This window comes from Tiliqua scincoides, chromosome 2 (genome assembly GCF_035046505.1).
Source record: "Tiliqua scincoides isolate rTilSci1 chromosome 2, rTilSci1.hap2, whole genome shotgun sequence".
NCBI classification, from domain to species: domain Eukaryota; kingdom Metazoa; phylum Chordata; class Lepidosauria; order Squamata; family Scincidae; genus Tiliqua; species Tiliqua scincoides.
In genome coordinates this window covers 158432647-158447818 of record NC_089822.1, presented here as the reverse complement: position 1 = coordinate 158447818, position 15172 = coordinate 158432647, and the positions used below count along the sequence as shown (strand labels likewise).

The following is a 15172-nucleotide window of genomic DNA, read 5'->3' as shown; positions in this document are numbered from 1 at the left end:
TGCAGTGCAGACCTGGAATAAATGTAATAGCTTTGTATCTCCTCCCCCCCACCCCCCATGCAAACCAGTTGTCAGTTTATGTGAAAACAAACTTGGGCTAACTTGTAAACTAAGTTTGTAGAAGGTAGGTATTACTGGCAAAAAACCTTTCAAGCCCTAGTGCATGAAAGTTGCTCTCAGATATATGTTAGACATCCATTGCTATGTGGCTTGAAGAAAATTGTATGTTGAAATCGTCAATGCTTATTGTTCAATGCTTGTACTTATTCCTTTGCAGAACTAAACTTATAAATTAGTTCTGTGCAACTTTGACTTTATCAGAATTTTGCATTTTGCCCAGTTTTTGTTTTTCCTTTCATAGGGTGACTAAATTTGGAATAAAGGGATTTGTAAAGCAAGATTGACTTTTTATTTTGAGAACTTACAATTTTGGTAAACTTGAAGGTTTCAAGAAAGCACACAGCTTTCTCATGTGCATTGTTTCTTTTCCACAGACACGTTGCTGGATATTGTATTTTTAAAAGTAGTTCTGACTTCAGACACTCTGTACTATGAACATCCCATAACCAACATTGCCTGTCTCTTAGTATTTTTATACCAAAGGGTATGTCATTCTCAAATCATTGAACTTTACTTTTTTTTGCTGGCTTTCAGCTAGTTTAAAAGCTATAGGATTATAAGTACTGCCTTGTTTTTCTCAAAATTTCCAAAATTTTGCCCAGTTCATTGACAGTGACTCAGAGTTGCAGAGATTCATTACTGTCTAAGGAAGTGGACAGAATGGAAGCTCTTTGTGACACCTTATTGTATATTGTCCATCTTGTAACTACTGGAAGATGTTGTCCTTATCATAGGAATTCTGAATTACCGGAAATAATTCCTAACCTCTGTGTGTACCTGTATCCAGGCTTATATTGCTGCTTGCAGTTCAAGTAACTCTAAACAGTCATTACTCATTATGCCTTTTTCTTCTCTTCCTTGCCCTCTGGGAGTTAGGTGGTGCAGCGTAGGAAACCATACTGTATTTGAAATAATGAATACACGGTAATGAATGTTCTTTGTCACTGCTTTGTTGCGAAGTGATATGGACAAATTTTGTATAATTAATAAATTATCTCTAATGAGTCCAGTGGTAACATTTTAAATAACAGATTAACTTTATTCCATTTTGATACCTCAATACTGTTGGAGATGCAGCTCGTGGATGTTAGTAGAAAAAAAGGAGGTATTGCTTGTTCATTCGCATTGGCAGCTATACATTTTGGCAAAATAATTTCTAGACTGCTGTGAGGGAAAGGTTTATGTAAGCTTGCTCTTGCTGATCAAGATTTGAAAACTTTAATCTGTGGGAACTAGTCTTGAGAAGACAACTAGTGCAGTGACTAAAATAAATGTATTAAGTCATTGCTTCCCTGGTCTTTTATTCATAAGAACACTTAACTAAGCTGTCAAGTGTCAATTTGTAGTGTGTGTTGGCTGATCAATACTGATTTCCTTGAGAAGTCTTACTGTTGCTGCAGTTCACACACATTCTTCTTTCTCTTTGTTACTTTGACCTTGCAAACTGAGCTATAAGATAACTTAAAAACATTTTTCAGTATTCTTCCACCTGATTTAGGATTGTTCTCCTTACATCAAACTTATTCTTACATAACTTTTACTTAAATAACTTTATATTTTTTAAAATTTTTACAAATATCATTGGAAAGTTAACCTATTACTGTTCTCTAATTCCATGAAAGAAATTGCAACTGACTATTGGTTGCTAGTTATCTAACTTGCCTTGTAGGTTTCTAGTTTGGTTGACCTCTTCTAAGATGCCCTCTGGGACACACAATGCATAATGTGCAGGGGAAAAATCATTCTCTTAATTTGAGAACCAATGTGATGGTTATATAACAAGTATATTAAACTTATTAAACTTACTGTGCACTGTTTCATCCAAAACCCACAAAAAGTCTATATCCTTTTAATTTTTGGGGGGTTAGAAATAAATTCTGATACTCAAGGCAACAATCTTGTAGTTGTCTTTTCCCCTAACTTGTATTCTTGAATAAGTATTGTAGCTAAGAAATATATAAGACCAGACTCAACAAATTCTGGGTAGCTGGTCACATAGTGACTCAGAATTGCCCTACGGCACCTGCAGGTTGTTGCAAGGCTGAACAACATCCCTTACAGTAAAATGCAGTATTTGTAATCTCAGATGCGGAAGTGGTTACATGTGGTTGTCTTGGGGGGGGGGGCAGCAATGTTAGTTTGTGTGCAAAATTTAACTTATCCCTTTCATATTTTTTAAAAAAAACCCAGAAAACTGAACATTCGACTAGCTCCTACATTTTGGAGCTGACTCTTAGAGTTAACACAAGTTTTTTGTGCAATGGTGTAATATCATATAATATGCAGAAAAACTGTGAGTTCTGGAAATTGCGAAGTTTGGCCGTTTCAGACAGCACTAGTTCAGCTGCAATGCGGCCCTGACGTAAGGGAACAAATATTCTTTTACCTTTAGGACACCTCTGTGACTGCCTCCCTACCACAGGATGCAGCGCACATGCCATTGGCACAGCTGCACCAGCACTGGAAAACTGGATAGAATTGGGCCCTCAGATATGTTAGATATCCATTAAGTATGTAAGTGAGAGGTCTGTGTGCATGCGTGCACTTTGTTTCCAGTATCTTCTTCTATGCCTGCTCATGTACCTTAATTCATGCACATAAAAATAGTCTTGTACTGTATATGTTCTCCTTTTCAGCAATAACTCATAGCCCTTTCAGGCCCTATGTGATTGTTTTTTAAGGCTGCAGTTAAATACGCTTAGTAAAGAGTAAGCCCCTTTGTATGCAGAGGGCTATATTTCTGAGTAAAAGTAAGCAGGATTGGATTGGAATGAGTCCACAGTGCTTAGAACAGTGATTTTCAACCTTTTTTGTCTCATAGCACACTGACTAGGTACTAAAATTGTCAAGGCACACCAACAGTTTTTTGACAAGAAAAGGCGCACCATGCTGTTAAGTGGGGGGCTCACATCACCCAGTGGCTCCACTAATAAATGACCCTCCCCCAAACTCCTGCGGCACACCTGTAGACCATTCGTGGCACACCAGTGTGCTATAGCACAGTGGTTGAAAATGACTGACTTAGAATGTTGAGTATTTCATGATGCCACTGCAACTCAGTGGCTGGTTGGGGTGGTCTCAAATACTGCAGCTGGCATTTATATCTGGTTTTGTTTTTCATTCCAGTTCTTTGACTCTTTTTGCAAAAAAAAAAAAAAAAAGCATTTTTTGCTTCCAGTTCTTCAAGGTGATCAGCGTCTATATCTTACAACAAAATGTAATGTAAACCATAACAATAAACATTTTTATATTTTTAGTCTGCCCCAGTATGGCAGAGATGATAAATATAAATAGTTACAGCTAGAGTTAAAATGCTGTTCACTTTGAAGGATTATGTGTTCTAATGCATTATGTAGTTTTTCATACTCTGAACTATTACTGTGTGATTCACCTGTGAGACCCACGTGTATCAGACCTTTTGCCACTGACATTTCATTTAGTCTCTTGAGGGATTACTTAGAAACCACTTGACATTAACTGTGGTTTGAGATTGAAGGAAAACAAAAGGCTTACTGGAATTTCTTCAGGCCTGTACAATTGAATTGTTTGAATGCATAACCTGCTGTATCCCTCTAGTGCATGGGTGCCCAAACCCTGGCCCGGGGACCACTTGCAGCCCTCAGGAGCTCCCAACCCAGCCCTCGGGGAGCTCCCAGTCTCCAATGAGCCTCTGGCCGTCCAGAGACTTGTTGGAGCCCTTGCTGGCCTGACTCAACTGCTCTCAGCATGAAGACAACTGTTCGACCTCTCACCTGAGCTGTGGGATGAGGGCTCCCTTCACTACTTGATGTTTCACATCCGTGATGCAGCAGTGGCAGCGAACTAAAAGCTGGTCTTGCTTTATGCAAGGCCTTTTATAAGCCTTGAGCTACTGCAAGACCTTCATTCATTCATATAAGTACCAACTCTAATAAATTCATGTATGTAAATTTATTCAAATTTTAAATGTAAATTACTTCTTTTTTTTCCCTGGCCCCTGACACAGTGTCAGAGAGATGATGTGGCCCTCCTGCCAAACACTTGGTGTCCAAACTTTTTAGCAGGAAGGCTGCATCATCTCTCTGACACTGTCAGGGGCCAAGTATAAAAAAAATCAATTTACATTTCAAATTTGAATAAATTTACTTATGTACATAAATGAATATATTAGAGATGAAACTTATATGAATGAATGAAGGTTTTGCAATAGCTCAAGGTCTATAAAAGGCCTTACATAAAGCAAGTCTGACCTTTCCTTCGCTGCTGCTACATCACAGACATGAAACAACAAACAGTGGAGGGAGCCCTTGTCCCACCGCTCATGCGAGAGGTCAAACAGTCGCCCTCACACTGAGAGCAGTTGCATCAGGCCAGTGTGGGCTCCAGCAAGTCTCTGAAGGGCCAGAAGTTCATTGGAGACTGGGGGCTCCCCATGGGCCAGATAGGGAGTCCTTGAGGGCCGCAATTACTTGCCCTTTATTTCCTTCCCTTTGTTCTGCAGGTTTAAAATCTATGATTAATTCTGTTTGGCTGTATAGACTTGGAGATCATGCTGTTGAATTCTTTTTTTAAAAGTGTCTCCAAGTAACATCTTCAACTGTTTGAGATTGAGGATGAAGTGTTTTCAGTTATCTGTGATGGATCAGGATTGGGGTGGTGGTCAACAACTTGATGAAAAGATAGACCCAGTGTGCAGCAGCTGTGTAGAAGGGCAGTTCCATGCTCAGGATCATTAAACAATAAAACTCTTCACATTATGCCATTGCACAAATAGATGGTAAGGCCACATCTGAAGCATTGTACCCAGTTCTGGTTGCCACATCTAAAAAAGGATATAGCAGAACTGGAAAAGGTACAGAAGGGAGTGACAAACATTTGGGGCTCTTCTGTCTAAAAGGAAGGTGGGAAAGGGGATTGAGACATATACAAAATTATGCATGGGATAGCCAGAGGGAAGTTATTTGCATCTTGCATAACACAGAACCAGGGGACATCACTAAAACTGACTGATGGGAGAATTGAAAGCAATAAAAGGAAACATTTATTTACCCAGCACCAGGATTAATTTCTGTAATTAATCTGTTGAACCGCTTGCACCAGGGTGTTGTGATGGCACCTGATCTAGATACCTTCAGAAAGGAAATTTGTGGAGGAAAAATTCAACACAGATTACAAGTCATGCTGACTGTATGCAACCTCCACTTTTTAGAAGTAGCTAATTTCTGAATTCCAGGTGCAAGGAAGTGGAAGCAAGATACAGATATCTTATTGCCCTATGTGCTCTTAGAGGCATTTGGTGGGCCACTATGAGGTCAGGAAGCTGGACTAGATGAAACTCTTTGCCTGATCCAGCAAAGAATTTTTTTGTGTTCACTCTACAGACCACCCCACCCCAGACCTACTGAATATAAGAAGAGCCCTGCATCCTGTTGCCGTCTCCTTTCATCTGGCATGCTGAGGTAGCCTGCTTCTAAATACAGTGATTTTCAACCTTTTCCATCTCACGGCACACTGACAAGGCAATAAAATGGTCAAGGCACACCACCAGGGTTTTGACAATTGACAAGGCACACCATGCTGCGAGTAGGGGCTCACATCTGCCATTGGCCCTATTAATAAATAACCTTCCCCCAAATTCCTGTGGCACACCTGTAGACCGCTTGTGTCACACCAGTGTGCCAAGGCACAGTGGTTGAAAATGACTTTTCTAAATATATAGGCTAACATATCATGGCAATATATCAGTGCTGTAATGCAAGTGAGAAATTGTTTGCTCATTTAGTATTACTAATTATATTAGTATTATATTAGTATTAATTGTTTGCTGATTAGCATTACATTAGTATGTTAGTATTACTAACTATTTTTATGTTCATTTATTTTCTGAAAGTTTATCATCTCTTTTCCGTTTCAACTCTTATGCCATGTCTAAAAGTCATTATGATTTTATCTGTGGTGGATGAGTAGTGATGCCTGAACCTATTTGAGGGGTAATTTAGGTGCCCAGTCAGCAGGGCTTGCTTCTTTTCTATCTGTCTGGATTTGTTAGATATTTTGTGTTGCCCCAAATCTCCCCCTCCTCAATTCAAGTTGAATAATGGCATGAAACAGGGTTCTTCAGCCTATGGATCATGATCCCAATAAGCCTCATTTGGGGGTTTGTGGCAGTCTTTCAATGTCTGTGCAAGAGAGGGCTTGGATTCAATCCGATCGTGATACTGCCTTATCAAAACTGAGTTCTTGATATATTCCTGAACAGCTTCTTCTCACTGTCTTGCTCTGCTCCTAAGGCCTGCCCTGCTTAGACTGCTACGTCATAGCCTTGTTGTGAAAACCCAAGAGGTGGGGGAAATGGGGTGGGCCGATCGGGTCCCACAAGGGGAACCAGATCTGCAGTGGTTCCCCAGTCTCATACTTTATTTATTGAGGTCATGGTACGGAAAAGGTTGAAAACCACTAGCGTAAAAGACTGTAGTCTGGTATTCTGATAAACAATTCAGATGAGGTAATGCAGGCAGAATTCATAGTGTAGGAATGAATTCCTTAGAGACTCTGAACTTTAATAGGAGCTGCCACTTGAATTGAGCCTGGAAACTAACTAGTAACCAGTGGAGCTTTTTTAATTCTTGTGTTTTATGGTATTGATGACTGAGCCTGTCCAACAGTCAGGCAGCTGAATTCTGGGCCAACTACTGTTTAAGAGTCAGTGTAGTAAAGTGTTTTGACTTGGGCTGGGTTGCCAAACTAGTTTCGTACAGCAGGCCGAAGCTAGTATGTATGGTGCTTGCTGAGAACCAGTAGTGACATCACTAAGTAGAAATAACCAGATGACCACTCTTTTCTCACCTTGGAACTCGCGTAGGGGAATTTGGACGCAAGCAAGGGGTGAAATTAGCAGAGGTACACGAAATAGAAAGAGGTTTATTTGATGCATCAGGTGAGATACACATAGCAACTACAGTACATGCATCTGACCCCTAGCCAGCAGCAATCACGTCTTTATATAGCATAACCAGGAATTGTAAACTTACCCAATCACATTCATGTGCAATTCAACCATCCAATCAGCACAAAACCCTCCACCACATTTTCATAGTTTACCAGCAGGGGGGAATTGCCTCTGAAGAACCAGTCCAGACTCGTTCAAGCTGGCTGTGTCTAGCTCTGAATATGTTCAAGACAAGATAATTCATGTTAAGGTCACCCTGTTGTAATGACTTCCCTCCTTTTTCTCCCTTACTCATTTCTTGATTCTTGATCATATTTTCAAGATACAGGAGAGCCTAGTTATCATGTGGGCTGACCTTTCAGCTGTGCTGCTTCTGCTGAGCAGTGTTTCCTCTAATTTTTTCCCATGTGTGGGGCAGTTAAAGACCTGAGCAGTACTAACCATTGTCATCTTAAAATTGGTAATGACCAGTTTGACTTAACCCATTTCTGCCCAGCCCAAAGATGTACATGTTTGATCCTTCTTCTGTATATGCAATGTTGGGCAGAAATGGTTGAACTATAATGACCTTGCCACTCACATCCTTTGATCCTTCCTCGACTATCACTCACACTCTAATGCCGCCTCTCTCAATGATCATGTTTTGGCCTTAAGTGACTGATTTCTTAGAAGCATCACTTCTATCATTGATCTGAACACATTGCCTGATTTTTCTTGACAGGCTTCAGCAGGCATGAGAAAGATAAGAGAACGAAGGAAAGATATGGATTCCAGGCCAGATAAGGAGCTTCTGCAGGCCTCATCTTTGACACCCCTAGACTTGGGCTAGGGAGATCAAAGTTCAAATATCTACTCAACCATGAAGCTCAGTTGAGAACTCTCTGTGGTGCATGCATAAGAGCTTGCCTAACCTGCCTGATAGGGTAGCTGTTAGGATAATCTGTATCTGTTTTCAGCACCCTTAGCTCATTGAAGGAAGGTCAAAATACAAATTTCGTTAACCTTTCTGAGCTGTTTTCAAGGGCATCCCTGCATTGGGAACATGACAGTAACTTCAGCTGAAAGTTACCAAGTCATTCAGCCAGAATGCTAGAGGATGGAGACAGCCAGAATGCTAGCAGGAAGCTAAGAAAACGCTAACAGGAAACTTCCTGTTAGCATTCTTGCTGTCTCCCTGCTCTAGTGTTCTGGCTGACTACTTCTGCCATTGCACCCCTAGCATTCTATAACAGGCTGGAAAGAGACATGAGTGCTTGGCGCCACAATAAGAATATGGTGATAAGTACACCTTCTACAGATAAGTAATGAAAGCAGGGGGTGAAGAACCGCAGATAAGTGAATTGGCTGATACGGGATCTGTGGATACATGGGGATGGGTGCCTCTCTGTCTGTGAAAGTCACTGGTTCCCAGCCTGTGGTCTGTGAGGTCTCAGGGGAAAAAAAAATTGTTTTTGAACAGTGTCTCGTTGAGTAAGTGCTCCCTCACTGAGCAGCAAAGAGGGTGGAGAATGGACTAACTTCAGCCAGCACTGAAGTATTGGCTGCAGCTGTGGGTGGTCAGTTCTCCGCCCTTTCTGGTAGCCCATGGGGGAGTGCTTGTTTGGGAGTCATTTCCCCATGGACCACTGGAGAGGGTGAAGAATAGATTGCCTGCAGCCACAGCTGGCAACAAAAGCAGCAACCAACAAATCTTCTGTGAAAATAGTGAGTCTAATAAATCTTCTCTAATTATTACAAATTTAATTGTATTTGTGTGTGTGTAGGGGGGTTGGATGGATGAGGTTCACAGCAATTCCAGTTTTTGCATCAGTGATCCATGGGCTCTGAAAGGGTGAGAACCACTGCTATAGATGGATCTACAAAGCCTCACTTCAAATCTGTGAATGCAAAAAGCAGTAATAGTACGTTATATTTGCGAAGAGAAAAGCCTCTTCCCTTTTGACTATTTTGAACTATCTAATTACATGAGGGATTTTGCAAGCTCTGAAGACTGACAGCACCCAGGTTGGAAAAACTTGCCTCACTGTTTACATTCTACCTGATCTCTCCCTTGTATCTTGCTCCCTTTTTTCCCGTTTGTTTTGCTGGTGGTGGTGTACATCCAAATTTAAACAAAGAAATGTAGCAAGTAACTTAAGTAGTTTATCAATTTGGAAAGCAGCCATTGTTGTGTCTAAAGCTTTGTCTGTTTTTCTTCCAATTCCAATACTTGGCATTAAAATTATTAGCTGAGAGTTTTTTAGTTTGTATTGTCAGTCTTTCTATTGCAATGTTTTCATCTTGCAAGGTTCTTAGCAGGGTGTGTGTCTTATACCACAACTGTTCTTTTTAGCCACAAATGCTGCACTGTGTTCAGAATAAATAATACAGACCAATCAATGTGTGGGTACAAGTTTGGGGCTTTCAACTTATTTGGAGGCCTAGTTGATGAATAATTTGGGATAAAACAATTAAGATTTGTGCAGATCTCAGAAGCCCTGACTACTGAAGAACTTAGCCAACTTCTCTCTGAAGTTTCTGAGCTTCTGTCATGTGTATCATGCGTGTACAATAGTTCTAAACTTTTCTTCACCATGATTACTATAAAACAAAGCCAAGCTTCATTTAACAAGTTTGTGAGACTAGTCTTGTGTAGTCAAGACAATGCTATGTATTAACAAGGTTTTTAATATGGCAGTAACTAGCAAGGGACGTGTGGCTAACTTAGCCATGAAACAGTATTGTGTGGTTTACATCAGGCTGATGGTTGGAGGAGTGGTGAATTCAGATTATCCTCACTCTGAATCTGCTATGGTCTACCTTTACCCCATCATGGATGTGAGCTTCGTTCATTGGCCCCTGCATGCGAGTGAGATTTTGATCATTCGCTTCCCTTCTCATGCTGCACCTACAGGCGGGACTTAAAGTTTAAATGAAATGTATTCTGTTTTAAACTTTACATTCCTCGTGAGGACGGAGTATCTGTATTGGCAACCTTCAGTCTCGAAAGACTCTGGTATCGCGCTCTGAAAGGTGGTTCTGGCACAGCGTCTAGTGTGGCTGAAAAGGCCAATCCGGGAGTGACAATCCCTTCCACACCGGGAGCAAGTGCAGTCTGTCCCTGGTCTGTCTCCCTGGCTATGGGCCTTCCTTCTTTGCCTCTTAGCCTCAGACTGTTGGCAAAGTGTCTCTTCAAACTGGGAAAGGCCATGCTGCACAGCCTGCCTCCAAGCGGGCCGCTCAGAGGCCAGGGTTTCCCACTTGTTGAGGTCCATCCCTAAGGCCTTCAGATCCCTCTTGCAGATGTCCTTGTATCACAGCTGTGGTCTACCTGTAGGGCGCTTTCCTTGCACAAGTTCTCCATAGAGGAGATCCTTTGTGATCCGGCCATCATCCATTCTCACGACATGACCAAGCCAACGCAGGCGTCTCTGTTTCAGCAGTGAATACATGCTAGGGATTCCAGCACGTTCCAGGACTGTGTTGTTTGGAACTTTGTCCTGCCAGGTGATGCCAAGGATGCGTCGGAGGCAGCGCATGTGGAAAGCGCTCAGTTTCCTCTCCTGTTGTGAGCGAAGAGTCCATGACTCGCTGCAGTACAGAAGTGTACTCAGGATGCAAGCTCTGTAGACCTGGATCTTGGTATGTTCCGTCAGCTTCTTGTTGGACCAGACTCTCTTTGTGAGTCTGGAAAACGTGGTAGCTGCTTTACCGATGCGCTTGTTTAGCTCGGTATCGAGAGAAAGAGTGTCGGAGATCGTTGAGCCAAGGTACACAAAGTCATGGACAACCTCCAGTTCATGCTCAGAGATTGTAATGCAGGGAGGTGAGTCCACATCCTGAACCATGACCTGTGTTTTCTTCAGGCTGATTGTCAGTCCAAAATCTTGGCAGGCCTTGCTAAAACGATCCATGAGCTGCTGGAGATCTTTGGCAGAGTGGGTAGTGACAGCTGCATCGTCGGCAAAGAGGAAGTCATGCAGACATTTCAGCTGGACTTTGGATTTTGCTCTCAGTCTGGAGAGGTTGAAGAGCTTTCCGTCTGATCTGGTCCGGAGATAGATGCCTTCTGTTGCAGTTCCAAAGGCCTGCTTCAGCAGGACAGCGAAGAAAATCCCAAACAAGGTTGGTGCAAGAACACAGCCCTGCTTCACTCCGCTTCGGATGTCAAAAGGGTCTGACATGGGACGGAGGGTATGGTGAAAAGGGACGGAGTATGGTGAGGAGATAAGGAGCTTTTTCTCACTGCTTCCCTCAGTGCTGCTTGAAGAAGGGGTGGAAAAAAGAGTGCTGTGCCCCAAATCACCTGTCCCTACCTACTTTGTGCTTGGAAAGCACAAAGTAGGCAAGGACAGATGATTTGGAATAACCCCCCCTTCCCTTTAGTTCACTTACAGTGAGTGAAATTTGTAGTCTCTCTGCTGCGCACCACTTTCCTTTGATATGAAAGGAAGCAGTACTGAATAGGAACCCAGGTTGCAATACTTCCTTTCATGTCAAAAGGAAGGAGCATGCAGAGGGAAAATGTCAAGTTGCACTTCTGGTTGATAAAGGGAATGGGTGGAGATGTGCCTATTGTGCTCCTACATTTATGGGGTGTCTTCACATGCATGAGCATGCGTGCAAAGGTGGTATGGGGGGGTTGAGATGGCATGGGACATGCTGCCTCAGGCTTTAGGATGTCTTGGACCAACCTTGAACTATTGGATCACTTTTTCACTTGGTATAAGGCAGGGGTCGGCAACCTGCGGCTCTAGAGCTGCATGTGGCTCTTTCAGCTGTCTGCTGCGGCTCCTCCAGGTGAAAGTGGCAAAGAGTGTGACAGGAGGCACCTGTGTTGGGAGTACAGGCTGCTTCCCTCCGCCCCCTGAGCTCACTGCCCTCCTCTCCCTTCACCCCCCACCTGCCCGGCATTGGTTTCCCTTTTCAATTTTGCCCGCTTAAAGTCCCTGTTTTTCCCTTCCCCAACTCTCCAGCAGGCTCAGCCAATCAGCATCCAGCAGGCTCCTGGCTTTTTCTGTTGGAATGGCTCGGGGCCCTTCACTGGCTGACCACCAGCCAATCCTGAGCCGTCTTTCTCCTCAGCCATTTCGAGCCCTTGCAGCCCGACTTTCCCTGAGCAGGTCCCCACTCAGTGCAAGGATTGGCTTTTCCTCCACAGCAGAGGAGACATCCTGTGTGTCTACTCAGTAGTAAGCCCCATTACAGTGGATGAAGCTTGCTCCCAGGAAAGGGTGCCTGGGATTGCAGCCATGGAGCCTGCTCCTATGCGTGTCTACTCAGTTGTAAGCCCCATTACAGAGGATGAAGCTTACTCCCAGGAAAGGGTGCCTGGGATGGCAGCCTTGAAGCCTGCTTAAGGCCAAGCGCAAGGACGGGTGAGTGGGAGCCCGCACAGGTCTGTTCCTGAGTAAGCCCCGATGTAGTCCCTGGGCTACTCCCAGGAAGGTGTGCAGGGCTGTAACATCAGCCTCTTCCTGTGCATGTCTACTCACAAGCCCGCTGTAGTCAGTGGGGCTTCCTCCCAGGAATGTGTGGAGGGCTGCAGCCTCAGCCCCCTCCTATGCAGGTCTACTCACAAGTAGTCAGTGAGGCTTCCTCCCAGGAAAGTATGGAGAGGACTGCAGCCTGAGAGCTCCAACCAACTTGTCTGCTCAGAAGTCCCATTGTAGTCAATGGGGCTTACTCCCAAGATAGTGTGGAGAAGGTTGCAGCCTGAGTGAGGGCAGGCAGGCAGGGCAGAAGCTGGCCTGTGGTTCCCCCCCACCTTCCCCCCCCCCCAGCTCTGGCTTCTTCTTTTCCCCACCTCTGGAGTCTGTGTCCTTTTTTCCTTCCAGCAGGTTGCCTCTGGAAGGTGGGGGGAGTTCTTTAGTATCCATGTAAGATAAGCAGATGTCATAACCCCATATGTATTGGAATCCTGGAAGATCTGGTGAGGAGCTAGATGTGGTGTCAGTGCCTAGTGGCTAACCTTAACCTTCGCTCTTGTTCTTCATTTCATTTTTTTTTTTACTGGGTAAACTGGGAAAAAAGTAGTTCATTGCCACCACTCAAAGCCTGAGAGCACAGTCTAAAAAAGGTTGTGTTGGGAAAACATCCCTTAGAAAGCTCCCAAATTGAGTGATCTCCTTATAACCTTTCAGTAGTGAAGAATGAGTGGTTTGGTAGGTGAGACAAACCACTCCCAAATAAACAGAAACCAGTCAGAAACCTTAGAAATGAAAGTTTATTAAAGTGCTGAAAAATCAGAGCAGTGAATGGAAAAATGTGAAGTACTATATAAGAACAAGACACTGGAAGGGAAGCAGTAAAGGATGATAAAGAAGCTAAAAGGCAAGCAGAAATCAAGACAAAAATCTGATGCAACTTTTGTAGGTATTTTCCTACCCTGCTTATTCCTGCTGCCCAGGCCGCCACGTTTGCAATAAGGTGAGTGGGCGAACCCCTGTGAAATTGGTTGCTTCAGACTTTGAACCTAGAAAAATACATAAAGGGCTATGTGTCCTACTATATAAAGTAGTATAAACCTGGTGCTAACCCTGCTTTGCCTGTGGGATTGGTTACATGGATGGGGGATGTCATCTGAGCTCCTAGATTCCTGCTGTTGGAGGTCAGGTGGGCTTCATCATTCAATAAATTGAATCAGAGCCAGGTCCTTTGTTTATCAATCAACTGAGGAAGAAAATGTTCAAATAATAGTCAAGAAAAATAATGGCCACTGAATCTGAATGACTCCGCATCCCTTTCAGGATGCTGAGGCATCACAGAAGTTGCTGGGTTCCTAGGAAACTCTAAAAAGTGAGAAGAAAATGGATAAAAATCAGGATTTTGCCTCCATTTGTTTATCCGGTCTTTCTGTCCTGGTAAAGGGACATCTGGTAATTAGAAACAGGAAAATTGAAAATGTGAACTAATTAACCAGTTTCAAGTTTTTGATGTAGTCAAAACCAGAACAGCTTTTTTTCCTGGCTGTTGAATCTGAACTGTTGGTACAGGTGGAGCACCCTTTATCTGGAATTCCAAAATGCAGAATATTCTGAAATATGGAAATTTTTTGTGCACTAACATGACTTTTTGTTTTTACTTTTTTGCTTAAAAAAATAAAATCACAAGCTGTGTTTCATTCACAAACCTTGTTCTATGCACAAAATTATTTTTAAAATTGTATAAAATTATCTTCAGGCTATGTGTATAAGTGGTATATGAAACATAAATGAATTTTATGCTTAGCCTTGGGCCCCTGTTACCAAGATCTCTCATTATGTATATGCAATTATTCCAAAATATGGAAAAATCCAATATCCGAAATACTTCTGGTCCCATGCATTTTGGATAAGGAATGCTCAACCTGTATTTCATGTTGCTTAACACTTCAGACCTAGTACTCTGCTTTGTGTCTATGTCCAGGTTATGTAATATAATACTTGAGATGCTTTTCAACTCTCAACTGTCAACTGACAGTAAGGGGGATTATGCGAAGGCAGCTATTGCTGCAGCCTGCAAATCACCAAGCCACTGCCTGGTTTTTTTTGGGGGGGGGGGCAGCTGCAGCTAACACCCTCTTGTTTGGCCTGCACAATCCACTGAGGATCCTAGTGGTGCTGGCTCCTGCAGGTTTATGATATCCTAGAACAGCCGTTTTTGACCACTTTACCATGGCACACTGGTGTGCCATGAATGGTCCCCAGGTGTACTGTGGGAGTTTGGTGGAGGGTCATTTATTAATAGGATCATTGGGGATATAAGCCCCCCACCAACAGAAAGGTGTGCCTTGTTATTTGTCCAAAAACTGATGGTGTGCCTTGACAATTTTAGTACCTTGTCCATGTGCCATGAGATGAGAAAGGTTGAAAATCACTGTTCTAGAACTTAAGGAAAATAGATTGTTTCTTCCTCGCATTGGTCCAGACTGTCTCTTTATACCTGGTGTGTGTCCAGTCCAGAGACTGGATGGAATGAGGAAAAAATAGTCAGCTCTTCTCCCTCCGCCCCAGCAAGCACAGCTTATAAGAAGTGGGGGGAAACAAGTGTGTCTTTTGGGCATGCAGTATACACGTGTCCCTCTGCCACCACATGGCAGGGGAGTAAACCACAGCAAAGGATAGCTTGATTGAGACACTGGTTTCTGACTCCTATCTTTGTATT

At 43.1% G+C, this 15172-nt stretch overlaps 1 protein-coding gene across 3 annotated transcripts in view; it reads left to right on the top strand.

The window, feature by feature from the left end:
- Positions 1-15172, top strand: part of UBE2O (ubiquitin conjugating enzyme E2 O) — a 96786-nt gene that overhangs the window by 1683 nt on the left and 79931 nt on the right. The window contains exon 2 of one of the 3 annotated variants that reach the window (XM_066614507.1): positions 5481-5558. The exons of the other annotated variants lie outside the window; for them this stretch is intronic. The gene's annotated coding sequence lies outside the window, so the exon portion shown is untranslated. The remainder of the gene's footprint in view (positions 1-5480; positions 5559-15172) is intronic. 3 annotated transcript variants of the gene reach the window in all.